The sequence below is a fragment of the Pyrgilauda ruficollis genome, unplaced genomic scaffold, assembly GCF_017590135.1.
Source record: "Pyrgilauda ruficollis isolate IOZ18807 unplaced genomic scaffold, ASM1759013v1 scaffold55, whole genome shotgun sequence".
Classification (NCBI taxonomy): Eukaryota; Metazoa; Chordata; class Aves; order Passeriformes; family Passeridae; genus Pyrgilauda; species Pyrgilauda ruficollis.
In genome coordinates, this window is record NW_024527155.1 from 4,777,275 (window position 1) to 4,801,860 (window position 24,586).

The 24,586-nt window shown below is 43.3% G+C and overlaps 1 protein-coding gene across 6 annotated transcripts in view; it reads left to right on the top strand.

Moving 5' to 3' along the window:
- The first annotated feature begins 19,452 nt into the window (after nucleotides 1-19,452).
- The window catches only part of OSBPL5 (oxysterol binding protein like 5), a 136,224-nt gene continuing 131,090 nt past the window's right edge, over nucleotides 19,453-24,586 (top strand). For 2 of the 6 annotated variants that reach the window (XM_041481054.1, XM_041481059.1), the window contains exon 1: nucleotides 19,453-19,682. The gene's annotated coding sequence lies outside the window, so the exon portion shown is untranslated. Of the gene's footprint in view, nucleotides 19,683-20,110; nucleotides 20,324-24,586 lie in introns of those variants that run through there. The other 4 variants (XM_041481060.1, XM_041481061.1, XM_041481057.1 and 1 more) reach the window with 3 other exon arrangements.

Genomic DNA, 24,586 nt, shown 5'->3' on the forward strand with positions numbered 1-24,586 from the left:
AAAGTGAGGTGGAATAAATCAGTGCAAAGCACTGATGCTCCTGAGGTAGATTTTTTCCAGCTAGCTGGAGATCAAGTATTGTTAAAGAAGACTTCATGTAGCAGAGCAGAACAAGCCTGTCCAAATGTGGGATCAGCCAAATGTGAGAAGCTGGCATTGCTTTTAAAATAATATACGCCTGAGGTGCTCACATTAGCCTTTCTTCCTTCTTCCCTGAATGATGTCAAGGGTAAGGAGACTTTTATTTAGCTTTTCAGAAAGAGGTAGATCCTGAATACAGGAAAGTGTTTGAGTGTTTTTCCCCCTGTAGAAAATTCCAAGAGGATTTTCTGTGCTGGAAGATCACAAGTTGGCTGAAGAATGGCACTGGGAAAATAAGGTGAAAATATGTAGCACTGGGCTGCCAAGAAACTTTCTGGCTTGCTGATTCTGTAAGAATCCCATTAGACACTGGCTCTGAAACAAACTGTACATCTTTTTATAATCTTGCCTTATAGGACAATTTAAGCACTGCTTGATTATCAATTCTGATATCCATTATGTTGGAATGAATTAGTATGCTATTTTGTGCAGTAGATAAAACTAGTGAGATCGCATTCCTCTTTTATTTTTAAGGGATTTCTTAGATGTTGCTCCAGTTCTTGTAACTTGAAAAGGAATGTAAAAGAATTTGGTGTGTTACTGAAACGAGCAATATTAAGGCATAACACACCCCATAATGGGTTGTTGTCTTATCTCAGCTTCACTTAAATGAGAGTGAAATAACCACTCTGCTGAATTGCAGTATTTATTATTTAGGCATGCAACATCCACTCTGTTACAGTAGTGACAGTTTGAGAATGCCAGGTCAGGCTGGCTATTACTAGCTGCTTCATTTATTTGTGGAAGCAATCTGTGGAATTCATTAAGTATCTTTACATGTAACACAAGAAGTCTGCTGCATTTTAGCTTTTTTCTTAAGAATTTTCACTGTATTTTGGGCTCTGACTCTTTCAGGGTCATTTTTAGCTAATGGGAAACAGAGTAGGAAATGGGTGAAAAGACAAATTCTCTTTGTCATAGTATAGCACAGTGTAATTTCTTGGTAAAAGATAACACCATTTTTTCTAACAGCTCACTGGCAGTACTAATTTACCTTCTACCCTGGAGTATCTGATTTTGACCTCTTACATGTCTTTTATACCACTGTGGTTTTAACATTCTTAAGAGCATTTTTGGTTTAGGCACAAATGCAGCAATGTGATTAAATCAGGATGAAGCATCTACTTAAAGCTAATTATGTACTTATATATGCTGCTGAAGATGACTTTCCTACTGATTTGTGCAAGGGGAAAATTGAGTCCAAAAATACCTATGAAATCAGGCAGGTATCTATTTCTTTTGAGATACCATACCCTATCTCCTCCTCCCTTTTTTTCCGTATCTTTATATAAAAAACTATCTTTTTTTGATTTTTAAAGACTGAATAATGGTGTTTTCTGCAGCTATGCTGATGGCCCTAAATTTATGCCAGTAAGTTCAATTTCCATATGCTTTCTATCATTCCTTAGCAGACTCACTAGGCCTACAGTACCTGTTAAAGTTGTTTTGCTGCTTTAACAGATACTGTTAAAGAACAGAAGTTCTAGAAGTTTTAGAACTCCTATTTAACTTTTTTGTTGTTGTTGTTATGTCTTCTGGAAAGATTGATGTTGACAGAGACTATTAAGTTTTAAATCTTTTGGTTCCTTCCACTTAGTGATGATGGGACACTCTCTGCAGTCGCAGAGCCTGTGCAGGGTGTACCAGAGCTCCCTCTCAGAATTCAGGGAACTCTGCTCACCCCTTTAGGAGTGCAGCCTCATTCTCTGTTTCAAAGCTGTGGAGTAACAAGGGAAGGCCAAATCTTCCGGGCTTTCACAGCACACCCTGATACTGGAGCACTTTACCTGTTTTCCACTGGTCCAATGTTTTCCAAAGCCCAGGGTGGGCAGACTGTTAGCCCCCAGTGGGCATTTGTTTAGGCATGGCTAACTGGTACCATTTACCATTAGATGGTGCTTCCAGCCTTCTCCTGCCTAACACTCTTGTTCCTGGGATCCCAGCCCTGCAGCCACCGTTGCTGTTGGAGGGAAGAGGCCCTCTTGCTGGCACTTGCAGTAGAGCACCTGAATGAAGTCCAGGGAAAAATTTTTCTCTTCATTTCCAGGCATGGTGCTTTGCTGAGGGTTTATCTGACTTGGTGGTTACTCCAACCTAGGAAACAACACCTTGGCGTTGACATATAAGGTTGGGAAGTGTTTCCATGTAGCAGGTTAACTTACAGTCTCTCACAATCTACAACTATAGAGAAAAAAAAGATAACCTGTGCCCAAGAAGAAGTTTAGTGACTGGATTGCTGCAGTCAGGCCAATTAATCTATTCCTTATTTCAAAGTTTATTAAAAACACACAGCTTTTCCTGATAAGTGTTGATAGTCAATGACAAATATTAACCCAAAATCCATAATAGGCCCTCTGGCACACTGCTGCACACATCATGCCAAGTGTGGTTATAATTCTACCCTGGTGCTTTGCTGCCATGTCCTTGAGCTACTCATTAATATTTGTGCAAAGAGTGCCTAAAACATGGACATGCCTAAAATGTGAGCACACCAGAACCTGTTGATAGCCAAATTATGGGCACCAGTGGAACATGCTTCACTGAGGCCTGAGTGAGCATAGGTAGCTCAGTTTGGCTTTGCGTGGGTCAACATTCTGCCTTCCCAGGGCTGACACATCCCTGCAAGTGGGCCAGAGAGGCACACGGCATCCTGAGCAGCCTGTGCAGGGTGCACAGGAGAGAGGATGCTCCCCTTTAGTACAGTTACACCTGGGGACTGAAGCGTTTCCTTCCTGCGTGTCTGGCAAGGCAGCAAACACGGGATCCCTTTTGAGTCATATGCAAAAAGAAGGCATACCCTGGTTTTGAGGGTGGAGATACCAAAGTGCAGGACAGGAAGCTCTGAGCTGGAATGTGGTGGGTTGGGAAGGTGCTCCCCAGACCTCTCTCTGGAGCACTGACCCATAGCTCCCAGTGAATCAGTGCTTCCAGGAGTATGAAGCAGGGCGCAGCCTACGGCAAAAATTGCAAGTAAAAGATCTGTAAAAAGAAAACATGCAGGGTTCTTGAGGCCAGCTGAGAGCAATTTTTAAAAGAGGTCAAATGTAAATCATAATGTTTAGCCTTGGAAACATTGTACTCTCACAAGTTGCTTTCATTTGTGTATTTAGAGAAACAATGCAGCGTGTTGGGGCCTCAGTTTGGGTCAGGCTGCCTCAATATCATGAGTGAACAGTAATCATAAGATCCTGTCTCTTTAAATTAGAAAAGCCAGAAAATCTTCTTGCTGAGCCTTCTTGTTATCACAGAGGTTTATAATTTATGTGGTATTTGTATTTTAACCCTGAAAAAAGGGGTGACAGTAAATTGTGTTCAGATGTGCACAAAAGCTCTAATATACAGAAAAAGCTCTCTGGGGGCTCCAATATAGATTTGCCTAAGAAAAAAATCCAGACTTATGCCATAATATGGATGTGGGGATTTATAAGAGGGGGATAATACTCTAGTTTGAAAGGGAAGTAGGGGAGTTTTGAAGGCAATGTTTTCTCCACTGTCCAAACCAAGAGCCAGAGCAATAGGACAATTCCCAGAACTGGTCCCATCAATTTAGCAAGACCTCATCTGCTTAGGAGCAAGCATTAATTGATGTTGACTGTAGCAATTTACTTATCCAGTGGTGAAAACAGATACACAACTCTACCCTTTGGAATTAGACACTTGGATCTCCAGGCCAGGAAAGAAGCACATGGAGATGTGGACTCCTCCTGAGCCACAGGGCGAGCACAGAAATGGAGAGAACTCTCTCCTTTATTTTCAGCTTTGTGGCAGTGTACATAGGAGCACTTAACCCTGAGGCAAAGAGGTCACCCTTTGGCTCCTGCAGAGAAGAAATGAAGGGATCCAATAGCAAAGCAATTCTTTAGTCCTCTTTTCTTTTTAAGCTATGCATGATTCATGGGTTACATTAGAATCCCTCCAGCAGAAGGCCACGGATCATTAATGCACAAGTCCATAGGATACGTGACTTCTTTCTGCTTTTGTTACAAATCACATTGTCTACCTTGCACACAGCCAACTTTACCTGTGGCTCTCAGCACTCCCCATTTACAAGTAAATTCTCTGTGCTCCAACGTGTCATGTTAGATGCACCTCGTGTACAAGGAAACCACTTCCTGCAGAAAGAAACCCTACCACTGCAGGAAAATGTGCACTGATGAAAGCAGTCAGTGTCCAGGAGGAGTTACACAGAGCAGCTTAGCTTACACCCTGGAGCAGGTGACACTAATGTAATTGCTGACCCTCTGCCTTTGGGCACAGAGCAGAGCATCCATGCCACCCCTGCAGCACTGCCAGCTGCCCTGGGTGGAGAGGATGCCCTTCTGGCTTCCTTTCTGTTCCTTTATGTTCAGGTCAGACAAAAGGATGTTTTGTGTTGAATTTGAAGACCATTTCAGATTTTAAATAATTTTTTTTTCACTCACTGTGTGTTCTCTTTGTGAAACAGTAGCTGCAAAACATATTAGGAACTGTTGTCCAAGATGTCTGATTGGATAGTAAAAAGCTAAAGATTAATAAATAGACTGGGGCAGACAGGATGGAAATACCAAAAAGTAGCAGATGGAGCATCAGTGGAGAACAGTGTGATCAAAGGTACGTTTATTTGCAATAGACTATGCACAGAGGAAAATGAGATATTTCTACTTGTCTGAGTGGCAGTAAATTTGCACAGTTAACATTGAATTCTGGAGTTGTACATGTATGAGTGCTCAAGATCAGACCTCTTTGCTAAATGTGCTCATTTCCTCAGCTAAGCTTCAGCCTACTCATCAAGTTAATGCCATACCTAGCAAAGCCTACTTGTCTTCCCAGCATGTTCCCTGAGAGTGGATAAAAAGGTGACTTTTCCTCTGCAGCTGAAGGAACCTCCATATGTGCCCCTGTCCTTTATGACTGGGGTTGCATGGGAGTGGGAATTGCAGTCCAGCCCTTTATAGTGCTGCCAGAGTGAAATACAAGAGTTGTGCCCTGGAGTCTGACCACAGATGCATCTAAAAGCTGCCCTCAAGCAAACATCGTTGTCACTAAAATTAAGATATTTCAATATAAACTTCCACCTTCATCCTTACTGCTCTTATAGGGAGGATCCAGCTGTTCAAGTGTGATTTTTTTTTTCTCCTCAGTTAGCAATTTCAAGAAATTAAAATACTTGTTGGGAGAAGTGAAAGCTTACAGATTTGTGGCCATCTGGGACTCATCTCCTGCCCAGTCTCCAAGTGCTTTTCTGGGCCAGGCAGCTGTATTTGCATAGTGGTTTTTGTGGGCTCACCATTTCTCAACAACTAGCTTCCAAAAGTCTCACTTGACTCCTACTTACTGGTAAAAAGAGCTGCAGAACTAAGATTGGTTTGATCTATTTTTGTCCCAGAAGGTGTCACTGAAGAGCCAGGAAAGGTGCAAGTTTAGTATTAGTTTTAACTGGGATCTTAACTGCAGTCTCAGGAGGTGGTCCCTGGAGGTTGGAAGCAATTTGGAGGCACAGATTCCTGTGCCTGCTGCCGACTGAAGATCGGGAGAATTTTGCATGACAGAATAAATACCCTGAAAGTTGCAATGCTGTGTTATTCCTCAGCTAAGTCATCCTACATTCTGTAACAAAACTAAAACATTCTTGGGAGTGGTGGTGGGAGTTTGGAGGTGTTTTTTTTTAACATACCTTTAAAGGATTATGTTCATCTTCTTGCTCTTTAATCTGTTTTGTCAACGTTATACTATAAATAATACATAATTTTAAATAATATAATTTAAGAATTTTACTGTCTAGGTCTCTAGGCCTTTTCTTAAGAATAGGAGGAAGAGCTGGGATTTCCAATTGCTTTGCTATGATTTATTAGACATTATTGGTAGACATGAAGTAGCACAGATCTGGCAATGATGTAAGAGGCCTCAAGCAGCCTGTACTTTGAATTCCACAAAGAACAAGTTATACACAGCAAGCTGGGTGTCCTTCTCTCCATTTGGAAAAGGTAGTTTGAGTTACTGTTTTAAGTCTTTTCTCCAATGTTAAGCATTTTAGGAGACTTGATCAGATACATAAAGCAGATTTATGAAGGCTACTTGCCTCCAAGATGGGTATTGGAAAGAAATTCATCACTGATGTGACCAGAGTAGAAAACCCCCTCAAAAGGATATTAAATGCTCTGCTTTTAGCCAGTCTTTTAACTACTGAAATCTAGGCTGTGATCTGATCTGATGTGGGGGGTAAGATTATCCTACACCAGTTTTCTGCTGGTTGTTGGTTCCTTCCCCAGAAACATCTGCTACTGTCTGAGGCAGGGTAATGGACTGGATTATTGCATCCATGTTCCCATTCCTGGGCTTAAAAGAAAGTAATTGGAGGGTCTTAAAAAAGAAAAAAAAGAAAAGAAGGGGGAAAAAAAGGGTGGGTTAGGTGATCTTGAGCACTATAGCTGGTAGATTTCTAGCCAGTTCTCTGCTATTGAGAGTACTGATATTTCAGATCTCCTCCGTTCCTCTAGTTTCCAATAGCATGATCTCAGCTGAATTGGTTTGTCTTGTCTATAGATTAATACAGCACAGCTTTTTGACATATTGTAGTTCACTGAGGTAAAAGAACAAAGGAGGGAGAATACATTTTTCCCTGACAAAGCTATGCCAGGTTAATTTCTCCAACATACTTCCAAGGTTTGAATCAAGAAATATGAAAAAATGTTCCAAAGTCACTAAAAAGTCACTAAATTTATTCTTGTTTGATAAAAGCTACTCACAGTTTCACTTGAGTGAAAATTCAAATATTTTTCCTAATCTGCGCAGCACCAGATGAACCACGAAGTGGCTGCAAGTACTTTTAATGGCAGAAACACCATAGGAATGTATAAGAAAAATTTATTTTATTTCAGTGAGAGGAAAATGAGACCAAAACCCCACATTTTTAACAATGAAATAGAGTGTACAGTGACATTCTGCTAAAAAGTTTGGTGTCCTGTACAGTGAGGGAGTAGAGCAGAGGAGACTTGCAGATTTCAGTGCTGGAATTTTGCCATTTAATCTTTCCTCTGGCAGATCAGCACAGAGATTACATAGCCTCTGTGCATTGTTATCCACAGAAATAAAACCTATAAGAATTTGTTCAGCCGTACTCCCCACTTTACTGATCCATTTTTTATTTCAGCTGCTAATCTACTAAGGATTTCAGCCTTTAGCTCAGGGTTATCAGGGTGGCATTGTGAGTGGATAACATCTGTTTCAGCTTTCACCCATCTAGAACACAAGCATTAATCACTAGAAATGGAGTGTGAAATGGAAAGAAAAGTTAAATGCACGTTTGATTCTGAATGCTCTTGGAGAAAATGTCTTTCAGGACGTGACCAGAGGGAGAATTTCACTGCACTATGGCTTGCCAGTGCATCTTACATGAAAAGCTGGTTATTATCTGATAGAAATTCTATTCATTTCATTTTATTTTAAAGCCACAAACCTTGTCCTGTCTAATTTAAAAGAAATATTTAAAACAACTAATCCCAAAAACAGTGCATGTGTTCAGCTTAATTTAGTTGTGGTCATCAATAAATCTTCTCTTTCCATGCTTTCTGTGCTCCAGCTCATACCTGGAGCCCTGAGCTGTTGCAGCCTCATGCTGCAAATGGGTAGGTAGCTGGGGCCATGCTGTTCAGGGGTGCTAAGGAATGTATAACAAGCACTAAGAACAATCTGGGACCAAGACACACTAAGCTGACTCAATAGGCCTTTTCCATCCTGCATATCTAGATTTTCACAGATGCTGTAAGAAAATGCATTGATTTCTACTGGTCTGGCATGTGTCAGGGTAGCTAGACTCTTAATTTTTAACTCTAAGAATAATGATCAGCCCTGCCTTGATGGGAGCAATTAAGCATGAGATACTGTGACCAGAGTTAATCTGAGTTGTTTTTGAGCATGTGTACTTCTCTGACAGTTGCTTGGGAAATGTTAACAGCACAATACGCTGGATTTGCTCCTTTTTTTGAGGATTTTTATGTGCCAGGTACCCTCTCTGCACTGGAGATTATGTTGGATGGTGGCTCTGGAAAGCTGGAGATGCAAGATGGCTATATTCAGACCTAGTTAAGGATACATGTTTAATATGTATCCCCTTTTGCAGAGGATATTTCCAGCTTTGCTTCTTGCATCACTGTATGCTCAAAAAGCAGGCAGTAACTATCTTCTGAACCTCTCAGAGAAGGCTTCTCTCAGAATTCCTCCAAAACCACAGAATACAGTTCATCCACAGCAGTCAATACTACCTACTTCTGCCATTTTAAAACCTCTTTTTCATGGACAGTGAGTTTGTCAAGGCATAATTTCTGTGCAATGCAATGAATTCAACAGATTACCTGCTTCTGTATCCTTTATCATTCTTTTCTCTTGTCATACTTTGAGACAAACGGTTCTCAGCATCTTGATCTCTCAAAGTCCCTGAAGAAAGCCATAATAGCTCATTAAAAACATCCCAACAACCCTTGCCCATCCATCAGGTCAGTGCTATAGCTCTGGAAGCATCTTGTTTCCAGATCCTGAGAAGGATGTCTCTCTGGGGAGAAGAGAAAAACCTGTTAATGAGAGTATTATTCCTCTAGCATTTCAAAGCTGAGCCCAACCTTAACCTTTTCATAAAAATTACTTCATTTGGTGCCCTCCCTCTGACTTTCTTGCAGTTTAACTGTAGGTAGGTTTAAATACATTTATTTTATGCATAGCAGCAGCCAAGCTCACTCTGTATTCTGGGAAGTGTTTCTGCAGGCCCTCTGGTCCTTTGATTTCCTTGTGTGCTTTGTTAAGAAGTGAAATAGTTAATGTTTACTCATTACAGTCACAATACTTGTCAGCTGAGTTGGCATCTTTCCAAGTGAAGGGAATGTCACGCAGGAGAGATCAGTTCAGTCTCTCCTCAGACTCAGCTGATCAACGTGGGATAGTTACAATAGAAAGGGAAAGAGACTTTGAACCTCTCTAATTAAACCAGCAGTAGTTCCCAGGAGGACACTTTGTGTCTAAAAATCAAGGCCTGTCTTTTTTACTGTATATTGCTGCATATGCTTTAAGCTATTCTGACAAGATCCAGTGTTCACCTAAAATCAGAGTGTCCACCCTGGTCTAACATGAATCATCTCATTAGACCAGTATAACCAGGAAAAAACAACTGCACAGACAAGCTCACAGATATCTATTTATATTCATTTTGTGTTTAGAAAGATCCTTTCCCATTCTAACAGATAAGAATTTGCTTTTACAAGTGAGGTGAGAATATGCCAAGCAACTGCCAGACATTGAATCCTTTGTGTTTTCTGGAGCTGGTGACATTTACCTGTGTTTTGAGTAAGAAATGAGAGTCTGCCACCTCCCCCGATAGTCCTTTCCTACCTTTCCATCCCCTGCTTCCCTCTATCAAGCAAGATTTTCTTTCCATTAAAAAAAAAAAATAATGAGGTGGAGAGGAGAGGGAAAGAGAAATTATTTGCCTTATGCTTTTTGGGTTATGATGTTTAAGGCATATCTTACTGCCTTATATCTTCTTATAAAAAAAGACATATAAAGACATTTCTTACTTGGTTTTACTTCTGCATATGCAAAAGCCTAAACACAGAATACCATCTCTGATTGATTTGTTTCTGATATAAACATAACTTTTCCTCTTTGCAGGTTTTTTTAGATTTGAAAATTTCTTCCGTTCTGAAAACTAGTGCTTTTAGAAACCTCTTGTGAATTTTAAAGGGAATATCTAATGAACTCACAGAAAAGCAATAGAGGAGGAGTCAGTGACTTTCTGTACAAGTGCTGAAGTGCAATACTGTGAACTGTAATAAAATATTGTTATTTATATCAGAATAGGAGTAACTGCAGTTCTAGACATGGTAGATAAGACATCAAGAGTATAAAATGTATGTAAGCAAAGTCTGTGAGAAATATTTCATTCTGCGCATGAAGACTTGAAGGCATAAAAGTTTGCAAAGAGAAATTCAGCATCTGAGGCCAGAACCAGGACATAGTCTGGAGAAGATGTTCTTTTCCTCACCAGATCTTCCCTTCCTTCCTTTGGGTTCTATGCTCTGTAAGCAGCTCAGAGAACAGAGTTCTTGAAACTACTTTGTATTCACCACAGAGATCAGCCTTGTAATTTTGTGAAAAGTAACATCTGTTCAGGGAGAAACTGTGTGTACATGTATAAGCAGGTTTCCAAGACATGTATTTCAGAGAAGAGGAAACAATTTTGCTCAAATATCCCTAAAAATTACTGGCCTGTTTAACATAATCCAGTGACCCAGAGCAATCTTCCCGGGGAAAGAAAAAGAATAAGTGATGATGTCCAGACCCCCCACCTGACACCAAGTGATATTGCTCCTTTACAGATCTACTCCATTATGGTTTTGCTGCCTGATAAAAAGAATTTCCTGTCAGTGGCAACTGCAATTTTTCAAAACCAATCTATATGCTGGACTTCCCTCTGGCTTTAACCAGCAGAGCTTTGCATCACTGCCATTGCTGATACAGGCATCCTGTGAGCTTTCTGACTGCGTCCAGAACTGCTGAGTTTCATCTGCTTTCACTGGACAGTTTCACAGAGCTGTGAGAAGCATGAAGTTTTGCTGCAGAAGCACAAGCTGGCTGAGATGCTTGGCGCAGCTCTGATGAAAATAGGATAAATTTGAAGGTTGTAATATGACTCCACCCCCGTGAAGGTTCATTTGGATTTTGTTCTGTTTAAAAAAACTCTTTTCCCAAGGGTTACTTGAGGTACTTTTGAAAAGCACTATCAAATTAGCTCACCATATTCAAATGTAATTATTTGTTTCACTCTGAGATCAGCTAAAGAGAATATTTTATTCTACCCATTATTCTTTTCTCTTCTTTGTAACCATTGGAAAGCAGGACAAGGATTAATTGCATGTCAGAGAGTCTCCTATACTGGGTAGCAAGAGATCATTGATGGTCTTGAACTCTGGTTTCATCCCTATATACTTGATTAACATTACTCCTTTAATTGTACACATATAAACATAAGTAATATCAGTTTTAACTAACACATTTCATATATTTGTGTATTTTTTGCAATTTCTTGATCAAAATAACCACAGGTAGCATTTGTTGTTCAAACCTATGGTATGTTTTTCACTGATTGTCTTTTAAAGGACACCTGTTCTTACAAGTAGGTCTTACTTTTAATGTCTGTATCTTTACCAGAGTGTTCAAAGTGAAAGGCTGCTACATTTAGCATAGTTCATCTTCAAAACAGTGGCATGAAACCACCATGTGACAATATGTGATTGAAAAAAGCAGCCTTTGGCCTCATGGCAAGGCTCGTACCCAGTGAAGGCCTAGTGGAATGTGGGGCTATGGTGTTCCATCTGTGGGATCTGCTTCCAGCAATGTCCCACATGGGTTAGCTGCTCCACGCAGGTGTTTTCCCCTGGGTGTGAACAGGGACAAATATCCTGACTTTTACAGCCAGGTATAATTGAGGGAGCATAACTCAGAAGGGCTAAGCAACATGCTCCAAGGCTTGTGCAAACCTAAGGAGCTGTTACCAGTCAGTAGATAAGATGATGTGTTATCCTAAAATCTGTATCTTTGCATTCAGGGTATTTTTTTGCTATCAGTATCTCCTTTGTTTTTTCAGTCAGCAGCCTCTTAGTTTCTCAGATGTCAGTCTCTTTCTTTTTCAGACAGATCAGCAATGTGGTTTTGAGGCAAATATCCAGATCGTTTTTATTTACTGCTCTTTGATTCACAGCCAGAGCAGCCTCAGAGTACATGCACCTGGAATCCCTTTCAGTGAATCAGCATGGAAAGATGCACTCTAGGAGCATGCCTAATTTGTTGCAGTTGTTGATGGATGCTGACTTGATGGAATCAGACTAAAGCTAGTCCAAAGCCAGTTCTCTGAAATGCAAATAGTGTGCATGTTGCATCCTCACTACCAATTTCTTTGCCTTACAGATGTGCTCCTGCTTGCTAATGCAGTGTCAGCACAAGAAAGTCACACACCACAGCAAGCCTGGTTTCACTGTATGAAGGGATCAGGAGACACAGTCACTGGCAGGGGAACAATACAGTTCATCTGGGCTGAAAACAGCTAGGACACAAATAATTTAATTTGCAAAATGATGGAGCAACTACCTACAGTTCTCTGTGGCCACCATCACGTCACCCATGTGGACGTCATAGTTCCCAAGGTATTATCCCACTATTTCAGCACTCCAGTAGTAGCTAAATCAAGCCATCCTCTGTAAGAGTGCCTTTGTGTTTGGACTGCAACAGCACAGATCTAATCAGTGACTCTGGGATGAAACCAGGTCCTTTGTGTCACAAAAGGGATAGACAATTTGCTCTGGAACAAACCTTTGTGTGCCGTCCTTTTGGGTTATAAGTCAGAGCATGGTCTTTGATAGTGTTAGATCTGTTCTCAGGAAGCATTTTTCATGCAGGCTTCAGTATTTTGTGGTTTATTTCTATAATTGTAACTTGTGACTGTAACACCAGACAGGTCTTCCTGTTTGAAGCGAAAGGATGACAAAAATACTGGCATCCCTCTGTGCAGATAAACCAGATGCCCTTCAGAAGCAGCAAAAAATATTATTGTACTTTTTCTTCCTGATCTCCTTCAAGCCCCTGTGGGAGTTCACTGGAGGCATCAGCAATAACAAAGAGTCCTTAAAATGAATTGTAACAAGCAAGGAGACTTTTTTGCTTGATCACAAATGGAGCCAGAAGATGAATTTCGGAGAGAAGAGCAGGGAAGAAGCTGTGAAAAGTTCCATAATTTATTAGAGATGAGCTGGCTACAAGAGTGAATCAAGAGTCAGGCAAAATAAAAAGGGTCAAGAATGAGAACAAACACATCCTGGGAAGCAGCTGCAAGCTTGGGAATATGATACAATGTTATTACAAAGCTACTAATAGAGCTGATTTGTGACTCACTGTCCGGACCTCCAGATCAATAGTATACATCGAGTGTCAGGAACTAGATTCAATCATCTGTAATTCAAAATGCCCCTCTGGAGAGAATGAAGTAGTAAACAAATAGGAATTAAGCTGTGATTTCTGTCTGTCTAGATCCAGATCTATCCATGGACAGAGTATTGATCAGTCAATACATCATTAAGTATAAGTGCAGAGATTGGTACTGGCCCATATGAAGACCTGTGTGTCTATGCTTATGAGTCTGATAGAAGAATCTTTTATAGAAACACATGTGTTGGAGTGGTTTGCATGGCCAAGCTTTTGGAAGAATGGAGGCTACAGAGTTGGCTTCTGGGAGAAACTGCTGGAAGCTTCCTCCCTGTCCAGCAGAGGCAGTCCCTGGCAATCCACAGATGGAAGTGTCACTGGCCAAGGCTGGGCCAACTAGAAATGATGGTAACGCCTCTGTGATAGAATACTTTAGAGAAAGAGAAAAAAAAGTGATGCACAGTTGTAATTGTGGCCAGAGAAGAACAGGATGAGAACATGAGAGTGACCCTGCAGGCACCAGGGTCAGTGCAGAAGGAGGGGGAGGAGGTGTGCTGGAGCTGAGATTCCTCTGCAGCCCATGGTGCAGCCCATGGTGAAGCAGCTGTGCCCCTGCAGGCCATGGAGATCCACAGGGATGCAGAGGTCCCACTGCACACCAGAGCAAGTGGATGCCTGAGAGGAGGCTGTGACCTTTGGGAGGCTCACACAAAGAGGAGCCCACACTGGAGCAGCCTCTCCATAGTGAAGAAGCCCCATGGAAGTGACTTATGCTGCAGCAGTTTAGGGAGGACAATTGCCCAAGGGATGGACTCACATTGCAGCCATGCTAGAAGTTCATTTATACACATATTTATGTGGTCAGATTGGATGGGACTCTGATCAACCTGACATAGCTGTGGATGTCCCAGTTCACTGCAGGGAGGTTGGACTGGCTGACCTTTAAAGATCCCTCCCAACCCAAACTATGCTACGATTCTACTTGTGGATATGTTTACATATACATGAATGTTTTTGTTTTGTCCTTTGAGACTTTGTAACAGCTAGCCTGCTTTGTAATTAGCTTGAAATCTGACCAGCAACAAGGGTTATTGGAATGTTTTTGAATACCAAATTGGTTTTGTGTCATGTCTTATCAAGGGTTTTGAAATCTAGCCCAGATTTCACTGGACAATTTGTCAGATCCTGGATATCTTGGCTGCTTTCCAGACTGCTGCAGTAGGAACCTTGCTCACCAGATCAGCTCAGCATTTTGGGTTATTCTCTGAGATTATACTTGCATTTAGTCACTGGCCAGGCATGTGGGAGCAAATCAATGGCAGCCAAATTCTTTGATCTATTTTTCATACTAAAGCCATAATGGCAGCATTCAGCTTAATTTGCTGGCTTAGACATTTGGAGGAAAATAAAATAGGTCCATGGTGCTTGACATGAACTGGCTTCAGCTGAACAGTAAGAAATTAGGAACTTGGGTAGTCACAACTAAACATCATTTGACTCCAGCTGCAGCAAGACCCACGTATGTGGAGCAGTTTTACTTCTCAACACAGACCTTAGTTTGGGATTCCTGAATGAGTCCCCTTGAGAAAGAAGTTTATATTGTTGAGGGTGCAAGGTAGAGAAAGTAAGGTCTGGCCTAGAAGTCTTGTTTAATATAAGATACCTAAGATCACAAACAGTTTCTCTGGAATGAGGTCTGGGGTGAAGTAGTTGAAATGGCTTTGTATTTAGATTCCTGAAAAACACCCTTGAGGCTAAGGTTACAGAAAGCAGGGCATCATCCAAGCATGTGATGGGTTGGATAGAGAAAATAAACCAGGTAAGAGCATCTGGGATATTTTATTTTGTTACTGGCAGGTCTTTAAAGCTGCCTATGAAGCCTGTGCTACATGTTCCTGCTGGAGACTTTTCCTGAAAGCTCAAAATCTTGTTGGCAGGACCACCAAAGCTGTGAGAGGCTCATGAGCCCTTTTTAGGTTTGGCCCATGGGATGAATTTGCTAGCTTTGCTGTAACCCAAGCCCAAGCGTGGACATGTGAAAACTTTCTGACCACAGTGTGTGAGTAAAGAAAGATTTTCAGGTTATTTACTTACTCCATCTTCTGCAGTGCTGTTCCAGGCAGGGACCATGGCACTAACATGGCCAGCATCCATGATTCATAGAAATGTCTCCTAAGATGACCTCGAGGCAGACCATAGAGTCTACTGCAGATAGAGACAACACAGCAGAAAAGGAGATGGAATACAGAGCAGCAAGATCTAAACAAGGTCTTAGAATTGTGTTATCTGCCCAGCTCAGCGACTGAAAAGAAGGATGGGAGCTGACCTCTGATACTGTACAGTGAATATATTAGCCAGGAGAAAAATTCTTGCTAGCAAACCACTCAGGAAAAATTACCTCTGCTAAGAGAGACAGAAAAAAAAAAAAAAAAAAAAAAAACAAAAAAACCCCAGTCAGAAACATCACCTCAGCAGGGGACACACTAACAGAAAGGAGCTACCACAGCAAACAGAAGTCTGCAGTATCAAAACACTGTGGCATCCTGCTCCTTTTGATGCTTGCCCACTGCCAGCTGCAAAGTCTTCATGCTGCTGCTTTTATGCTCTGCAATGTGACATGAAGCTCTTTACCAAGTAGATACTCCCTGTACCTCTTACTGGGTCGCAGCTTTCAGCAGTAATCAGTCACTGGAAATTTTCTTCTACCTTTTGCCACAAGAGGACTCCAGTCTCCAGTGGCTCCTGGGGAGATGGTTGTGGTTTTTCTAACTAACTTCTCTAGAGACCTGTTCCAGCAACTAGCAATTAGGATCCTGGTTTAGCAGCAGCTCTGTTTTTCAAAATGTAAAATGAACAAACTTTTTTTCAGAGCTCTAAACAGAGAGACTACTATATGTTAACAAGAAACTCCTGCTCTATCCAGCTATGACATTGAATATTTTTGCTAAGGAACATTGCACTGGAAAACACTTGCGGGCAAGTGTGATCTTTTTCTTATCATTAATTGTACACAGCTGTGTTGAAGCTTACAACTAATGATAAAGACCTGTGTTTAATAACATTTTTTCACTCATTTGTTTTAAGCTCCTGCTTCTTGTCTCACTATGTGCCATGAGCTTAAGGGCAACTATCTTACAATGCTAACAACCATTCGTATGATGTCTGATTAAAGTGGTTATGGCTTTACAGCCATTGTAGTAATTATAATGATAGAAATATGATCCTCTCCATTTTCATTTTAATAGAGGCTAATAAATATATCTTATGGCTTTTATGGCATTTAACTATCTAGTCATGAAGGGGAGCTTGTAGAACTATCGTAACTATGTTGTGAGATATAGGAAAGCATAAAATGCAAGTCTGCTGGACTCTGCATTTACAGTTCACATAGGTGAGGTCTGATCTATGCTGGGGGAAGAGGAGCTTGTTCAGCAGTTGTGAGAGGTGGAGGACTAAAAAGGAAGATGCAGGGGAAAGCACTACAATGATTTCCTAGGCAGGCTGCTGGCCTGAGAGAACTGAGTGCTCTGTTGCTGCTGGTGCTCACTGGCCTGTCTGCATTTACCACAATTTCTAGACAACATTGACATTGTGTTGTTGCACATCTCCAAGGGTTGCCATAAAAATATGTGAGACTCTGCTTTTCAGCATTCTGACTATTAAGGTCTTCAAGTTGTATTACTGGATTGTAAGGACTGGAGTAACAACAGCTGAAACAGCCTGACTAGACTCTCCCAGCACCAGAATTAAAGTTTATTGTGTTTTGCTGCTTTTGTTACCCTGTTTATGATAGAGCTCACACCAGTTTACAAGCCCTTTTAGGACAGAATTTTGTTTCTGTGATAGGAAAGTTTAGTGCTGCAAACACTGGCAAATGCCCAAAGGAAATACCACAGCTGCAAACCCCCTGAAAGGAATGCTGATTTCTTGCTAAGGAGAGTTGAAACCAGAAGGGTCCGCAGCCCTAATTGCAAGGTACATCCATCAAAGAGCTTCTGTCAAAGGGATATGTGATATCTGGGGGACACTGATGAATTAGCTTTAAACTAGGGACCTCAGGTGGTGTCAGGACACAGCAAAGCTCACCCCAAATGCACGGCTGGGTTGCGAGCTCTGTACTCCACATCTACCTGCTGAGGGTTTTATCCACACCTCAGGTGTATTTGCATGGACTGCAGAGAGCACATAACCAGCAGATGTGTTTTCTGAATGGCTGTTAACAGAATAGACACTAGAGGGCTGTGGGAAATGGTTTTTCAAAAACATTAGTGTTTGCATTGCTTACTCCCCACATTCCTGTGGGGGACTTACAATGGGGAGAACAGATCTAGGTCCCAGCTTTGACAGACAGACAGGGAAATGATTGATTGCTCTAACCCAGTCAGGGGACCCATCTGGTGCAAGGTCTGAAGACACAGCAAATTCAAGTTCAGGGGTCTCTGGACCATAAGAATTGCCATAGCTGCATGATGCAAAGCATCAGTCTGAGGTAAATTTTCTCTCATTTTCTCAAGTTTACGCAAAAAATGTTGACAATTTAACTGACAAGTATTCTGTTCTGTGCATCACTAATGCCTCATGCACTGTCCTAGAGCACATAGGAAAACCTAATGTATTATTTTTTATGAGGGTCTCTAACTGTTTTGACAGAAATAATTTTGGATGCTCAGGTTTTTTTTATCAAATCAGTGTTGTGTAGCAATGTGGCAGTGAACAGATGAAACCCTAGTAATCATGGAATGACTGCCTGATAAGAAAATAATTTAGTAGAAATCTTTAGCCAAAACACTTTTAGAAAGGTTTTTTCAAATATTCAAAACGGAAATCCCTGGGAAGTGAACTCTAAGTCCCACTGAGATTCATGTACGGTGCTAAAAACTGTAGATCTCTCTACCCCAGTAGCTGAGAAGCCATGGTGGGACAAAGCCAGTCTGGATACAGGCAGCTGAACCAATGTCAAGTCCATGCTTTAGTTAAAAAGCCATTTGTACCAGACAAGGCGCTGGCAAACTACCTGGCTGCATTTGTGTGCTCTAGCTCTAAAAGCAGAAGGGTGAAGGGAGTAGAGGACACAGAAAGGACCCCAGTGTGGCCTGGAACAGACAGGACAGGAGGCAGCAGGGAGAGTGAGAAGGCAGCGTGAGGCCGGGTGAGCTGGTTCATGCTCTAAGAGGATGGCTCAACCTGGCAGTGCCCTGAGCCAGGGTGATGAGAGGCCTTGGCATCTCCATGCCGTGCCCTGCCCCATTGCACAGTACAGGCTTGCCCTCAGGGTAAAATTTTGGTGAGGATTAAGTGAAAATCCCGACCAACTTGAAGGCAGCTGGAATCATGACAACTCTCCACACCTTGCAGATGATGGCAGAAATCACAACAAATACAGGTGAACTTAGAATCACCTGCCCTATGCAAGTGATTCAGGGGCTTATTTAACAGGTAGAGAAGGGTTGTGGTGACCCTTGAAAAGTAGGGACAGCTTAGGCTGTGTGAGCTGTTCATCATTTATGCTGTGGTTATAATGCTTCTTTCCAGGAAAGAGCAAAAATGGATGGTGATTTCTCCTTCCAGCACCATGCTCTACAGTGCATTCTGCTCTATCTCCCATTGAGGTCACTAGGAGAAAATCAGCTACCTCTGCTGGCATTAGGTACGTGGATATCTGTGATGCAGGGTGAAGCCCTGTAGGCCATGCCTGGGCTGGAATTGGCTGGAGGCAGTAAGTGAGAGAAATTGTGCCCTGATCCAAGTTGAGCTTGCATCTTGGGATGAATTCAGGATTTTTCATTAAGATCTGGGAGACCTTTTCAAGTAATGAGTTGCTGCTTTTTAGTGCTGGAAGCTGGCTTCCTGTGTAGTATGAGGAACATCAGAGCTAGTGATCTTTGTCTTGGTTCAGCCCCTGCACACAGTGAAGAGAAAAAGGATCTGGCTTTTTCTGTGAAGGGTGGGGTAGTAAAGCATTTCAGGCACATGATTTAATGCTTCTGGTTTCAGAAGCGTGAGTCTCAGCTTCATGCTGTATTTTGCACCAAAGCTTCAGCTGTACATGGGTGATTCAGACTTCAGTGATGCAAGTCAGACTCGTGCTGGTCACATTATCCCCTCATGTGATTTTTGGTTTCAGAAAGTTTGGGTGCCTTTTAACTTTGCTAGCCCTCTTTCTATGGAGATGAAGGAGATGTGAAGTCCTATTTGGCTTCCTGTTCTCGGTCCAGCGCTGAACCGTGGGACCCGCAGAGTGGAGGAGAGAGGAAGCATCAGTTAAATGCATGTGGCTGAGTCGTTTTCTGCCGTGATGCTTTACCAGATACTCTGCTGCCTGTAAAGTCATGCCTCCCCCTAAGGGCAGGCAGGCTGAGACCAGGGATGCGATGATTGGACTGTCCTCCTCGTCTGGAGGAGCTTAGGGGTCCGTGCTTGCCATGGGATTGATTTTTTGCTCTGGATGCACAGGCGAAGCTGGGAGCGTGCCCAGCTGCGTGTCAGGGCTGCATATTGCATGGGCGCCTTTGAGCCGCGGCGTCGGCGGAGGCGTGTGGCTGGATGCTGAGACAAAGTGCTCCTGCAGCTGCAGGGCTTCAGCGCGGTGATTCCTCCAGGTTGGCTTTTCTCCATTATCTTGCGCGTGGCGTCAGGGAACCCCAGGGATGGCTTGCTGCTTGCTGGCCGGGGGGTCCGCCTGATTCTTGTTTAAGGGGTTGGTGGTTTTGCTTTATTTACTCTGCCTTGGCTTCAGGCTCTCCCTGTGCAGAGGAGTAGAAAGACACAAACTGCGGGGAGTGTGGGGTGGGATAACAAACCGAAGGGAGCCGAGCTCCGGCCGGGAGAGGTCGAAGCGCTCCCCGGGGGCGCTCCCGCGGGGAGCCGAGCGCCGCGCCCGCTCCGCGCCGATCCCTCCCGGATTTTGCACGTTTCCTTCCCCCTTTTTTTTTCCTCCCCTCTCCTCCGTTTTTATTTTTTCCTCCCTCTATTTTTCTTCTCCATTCCCCCCCTCTCTTCCCTCCCTCTCTCCCTAGCGTGGTTGGATCAGTCTTTTGGTATTTCCTGCCGCCGCCTCCCCCGAGCAGCTGTCCGGCCGCGGCCCGGCGCTGCGCGCTTTCCGTGCCGCCGGGGGAGCGGCTCGGCGGGGCCCACGCGTGTCCCCGCTCCCGTCCCACGCGTGTCCCGGCGATGCGGCGGCGGCGGCGGGGCGCGGCGTGCTGAGCGCGGCACCGCGCGGGGGCTCGACCGCCCCGGCCAGGTAAGACGCACCGGACATCCCCACCTCCTCCTAAAAGCCACGTCCTCCCCCGAATCCCCGAAGCCATCCTCCTCAAAATACCCTATAAAAGCAAATACCGTCCCCCCCCTCCCCACCCTAAATTATTCCAATAAATCCATTCCCCCGCCTCCCATGCTAGCTGTTCTTCCTGTCCCCCGCGCTGCCAGGCTGCCTATTTTAAGTATAACGTGGTACCCCCGAGTCGGCTTGCGGGCGGCGGGATTTCAGCGAGGGTCTGAGCGCTGGCAGCTCTGGGAGGGTAACCTGCCGCCTGTGCCCCTGCTTTGTGCCCAGGTTGTTTGGCTCCGTTTCTATGTGTGCCTTTTGGGGTTTGGCGACGGGAGCCGTGGGGTGGATCCCCTTGCCCCCCGACTTGTCGGCATGGCAGGGCTGGGGGGCCAGCAAGCGGCCGGTGTGGTGTGTGGGATGGCGTGCTGTCAAGGGGACCTGATTTCTTTAGGCATGTGGGCATATCTGGTAGGTGGAACGCATTTTTAATGTACTTCTTCCAGCATGGTGAGGAACTAGTAAAGAGACTGCACTGTTACTAATTGGCTACATTTAATTGACAATAGTAATTACCTTTCCTATAGGTGCTTGTACAGATATCATAGTGGAGACGACAGGCATCGCTATCTAAAAACCAGATTTTGGAAGCCTGAGTTTGGAAATGCTTGTAGCTTGCAGTGAGTGTGAAGCAAGGCAGCATTCCTAGAGAAATAAACACATAAGCACATGTGACTGGATCAGTTGGATCAGAAACCATATTTTTCAAGTGCTATGCAAACCTACAGCATTGTAGTGTGAAACAATTGTTTAACATAAGTGAGGGGAAAGTTCTTTAAACTGCGTAGCAACCTCCTCACTTCATCCAGCTGCAGCAGTATCTTTGTTGTCAAAATATTCCTTCCCCCTCTTTGCACTGATGTAGGAGATAGCAACAGTATTCAGCAGTGTTGTACAGCAGAGAACAACCATTGCACTGGATGTGTCCCCAGCTGCCACCTTTCCCCCTTGGCAGCAATTTCCAAAAAGGTGTGAGTGGGGAGGGAGAGACAGAAGCCTCAAGCCAAGCTCTGTGTGTGGTAAGTTCTCTTCCCCAAAGAGGAGAATGGTTCCCAGTAGGATGGTCGTGACCCTGGGAGTATCCCCACCCCTTCCAGGCAAGGAGAGGGACAGACCTGGGCCAAAAAGACCTGGGGGGCAGCAAGGGAGTCAGATTCAGCTCCAGGGGTTACTTTGTGGCACTATTGATGCAGGTACAGACAGCAGCTCCCTGATTCAAGGGAGAAAATGCAGGCCATAGTCCTGCCCACTGCCTGTTTTGGTTTGAAGAGGACGATGTGAACCTAAGGAATGATTTAATCATGGTGATGCATGAAAGTAACTGAAAGGCGGATTTACTGCTCTAATCTTTTCATGGTGCTTAATTTAATTTTTATGTGCTCTATTGCAACACTGATTCATCAGGTGAGTGGGAGGGAGGCTTGTAGAGTACAGGTGGTTCAGTTTCCATTGCTGGATTAGATATTTCTCAAGGTGCTTTCTTGGCTACAGCAGAAGAAAAATGGCTCTGTGTCTGATACAGTGCTGTGGTTTGGAATCCAGGATATCTCTAGGGAAAGCCATTCCTATAATCTGTTATGTGCAGTGTTTGAAATCAGTGTGCCATGCTCAGAGCAAAACTGAGACTCAACTAATTCTTATTATGTTCATAGATCATAAAAATTTCAGTTAAGCTAATCTGAATTGGGTTAGACTCACTTCGTGTCCGCAGGAGCTGTTATCTGCTGGAGGCAATTGTGAGATTGTCAGTGTTGCCGCTGCTGAAGGTCTTTTATTGCTGGATCTGGGGCTGAAGAGGTAAAAATGAAACTGCCCTGAAGTGTGTCAGCAGGGCCCTGCTGCTTCTGAGCAGCAGAGCACAGACCTCCCTCTGCAACTGCACAGATTTGTGCTATTTGATCTCCTGTTTTATTTGGGAGAAAAGCTACATTTAGTGTTTTTCTCCTGACCTGCCTGCCTTTGGAGCATTAACAGCACAGTGTTTTCTCAGCCAGAAATGCTGCTCCTTACGCCTCCACTCCTCAACATGAGGTGTCTCTGGCAGCAGGTTGTAGGTGTTTCTGCATGCCTGCTGTGGTTACTAAGGTAAAGGAAACACAAGAAGCAGCTCAGGGAATGACAGCAATCCAAATGCCAAATACACACGGGTTTGGGCAGGAATGACAGTGACCTGCTCTGCCAGCGTGTCTCAGTGTGGGTCTGGGCTTGCTCACTCCTTATGCAGGCTCCTGACTGTCACTGCTGGTGTTTCTGCTGTGCTTTAGAGCATCAAGCATCTTGAGACTGAGCAAACTCCTCCCAGGTGCTCCTCAGCCCTCATTTTGGAGCTGTGTGGTTGTGTGCATTTAATTGTACAGGGCTGTGTCTAAATCACAGGTTCTGCCTTCATCCCAGCTCCTCCCCACCACTGTTGCTCTTTCTGGTCATGCAATGAGGGAGGAAGGAGACAACCATCCTGAAAAACACCCTTTTGATAAGTAGCTGCTGAGCCTCTGTGGAGGACTTAGGAGCAGTGTACAACCTGCCCAGGTTTCCACATTTCTTCATTATTGGAATACTCTTTCTCTGCTCAAGGCGTGGGAGTGTTGGGCTTGCATCGGGCTCTAGGTACTGTGTATGCATCTGTGTAATACAAAAGGATCAAGGGACTAAAGGGGAGTATTCTGCAAAACTGGAAGCAGCTAACAGCAGGCTAGTAAGAGTTACCTGTAAATGGTTTCTGCCCATCACAGAAGGAGAGTGATGTGAAAGGGGGATTAGGGTTAGAAGGTTAGAATAGTCCAGCTGCTTGTGTGGTGGTGTTTTTAAATTTATTTCAAGCTGCATAAAAAACATGGGCATATCCCTTGTTCTTTAGTCTCAGTTTTCTGTAGTGTTTGTAGAGCTACGCTTGAAGTTGTGCCATTTTTTCCTTTGCGTTCCTTTCACATTGAAGGATTTATAGGTGTATAAATCAAAGTCTGAATTGAAAAGGCTCAATTCTCGTCTTTGTTTAATAAACAGCCAGCTGTATACCTGGGCTTTCCTTTTGCAGTGTGCCACTGAGGTCTGTGCTCCGTTCCAGTATCAATAACTTCACTGTGCTGGCAGTTTTCTTGATAGTAGTTTTTCTATGTGTTTTGTTAAACTCCATGCCAAGCTTCAATTTACTGGGAATTGACTGCAGGGCTGTATGAGTTTGAGTGTTTTGGCAACCTGGTTACCATTTGCATGATTATAGCATCAGTGAAAAATTAACCAGCTAAAGGCAAAAGAGAAATACTTAAAGGCAAAAGAGAAATCCTTAATAAACTGGGATGCGTGCAGCTCTCCTTGTGGGGGGGAGGGGGGAAACTCAACATGGGGCTTTCCTGCTTCATCCTATCTAATCTGTCAGTAAATCAATCAATGTGAAATTGTACCCCCAAGGAATAATGTAATAGCTATTTTGTGTGTATTCCCAAACTGGAATGCTGCTGTAGTAGAGTCCTGAAGGGTGTGCTGTCTAAATCAATCAGCAGAAACCAAGACAAAAGCAGACTTGCTGCTAATCTATTGTATGTGGCAGAGAGGCATCGAGGGATGAAATGTCTCGTTCTGTGTTGAGTGCAAGGCTTAAATGTGAGCTTGGTCCTTCTGCATCCCAGCACTTCAGGCACAAATGCAGTGTCCTGATAGTTCTCCTTCTTTTCTCTCAGCAAAATCATGAGATTGCTCTGAAAGGCACTTTAATTTTCATGCCAATGCATTTTGTTGCATCCAGCTGTTGTAGTGTTCCTTCCCACCTTCAGTGCTGCAGAGGCAGCTTGGCTTTTGTTACCTGTGTTGTTTGATGCCAGTCAAGAGTGCAAAGCCTATGCTAGCACTGCATTGTTGAATTTATTTGCTCTTTTCTCAGGTTAAAATGATTGGGAATTCTCTCCTCACAGCAATAAATTGTCATGTCCCAGTGAGGAGAGGAAGGGAATTCTGCCCCGTTGCATGGTGTGGGTAACTGTTGATCATTGTGAATAATCTTTGCAGAATGAAAAGAACAATTTTAATTTCTTTTGATATTTTTGCACTTTCTCTTTTTGCTATGACTTCAGCATCAGGAGAGAATCACTTTTATATAGAAGTAGGAGGTGACCAAGGCTTTTATACACTTTATCAAACATTGCACAGTTCATTCGGGGAGCTGTTGCTGGCTCATCTGTA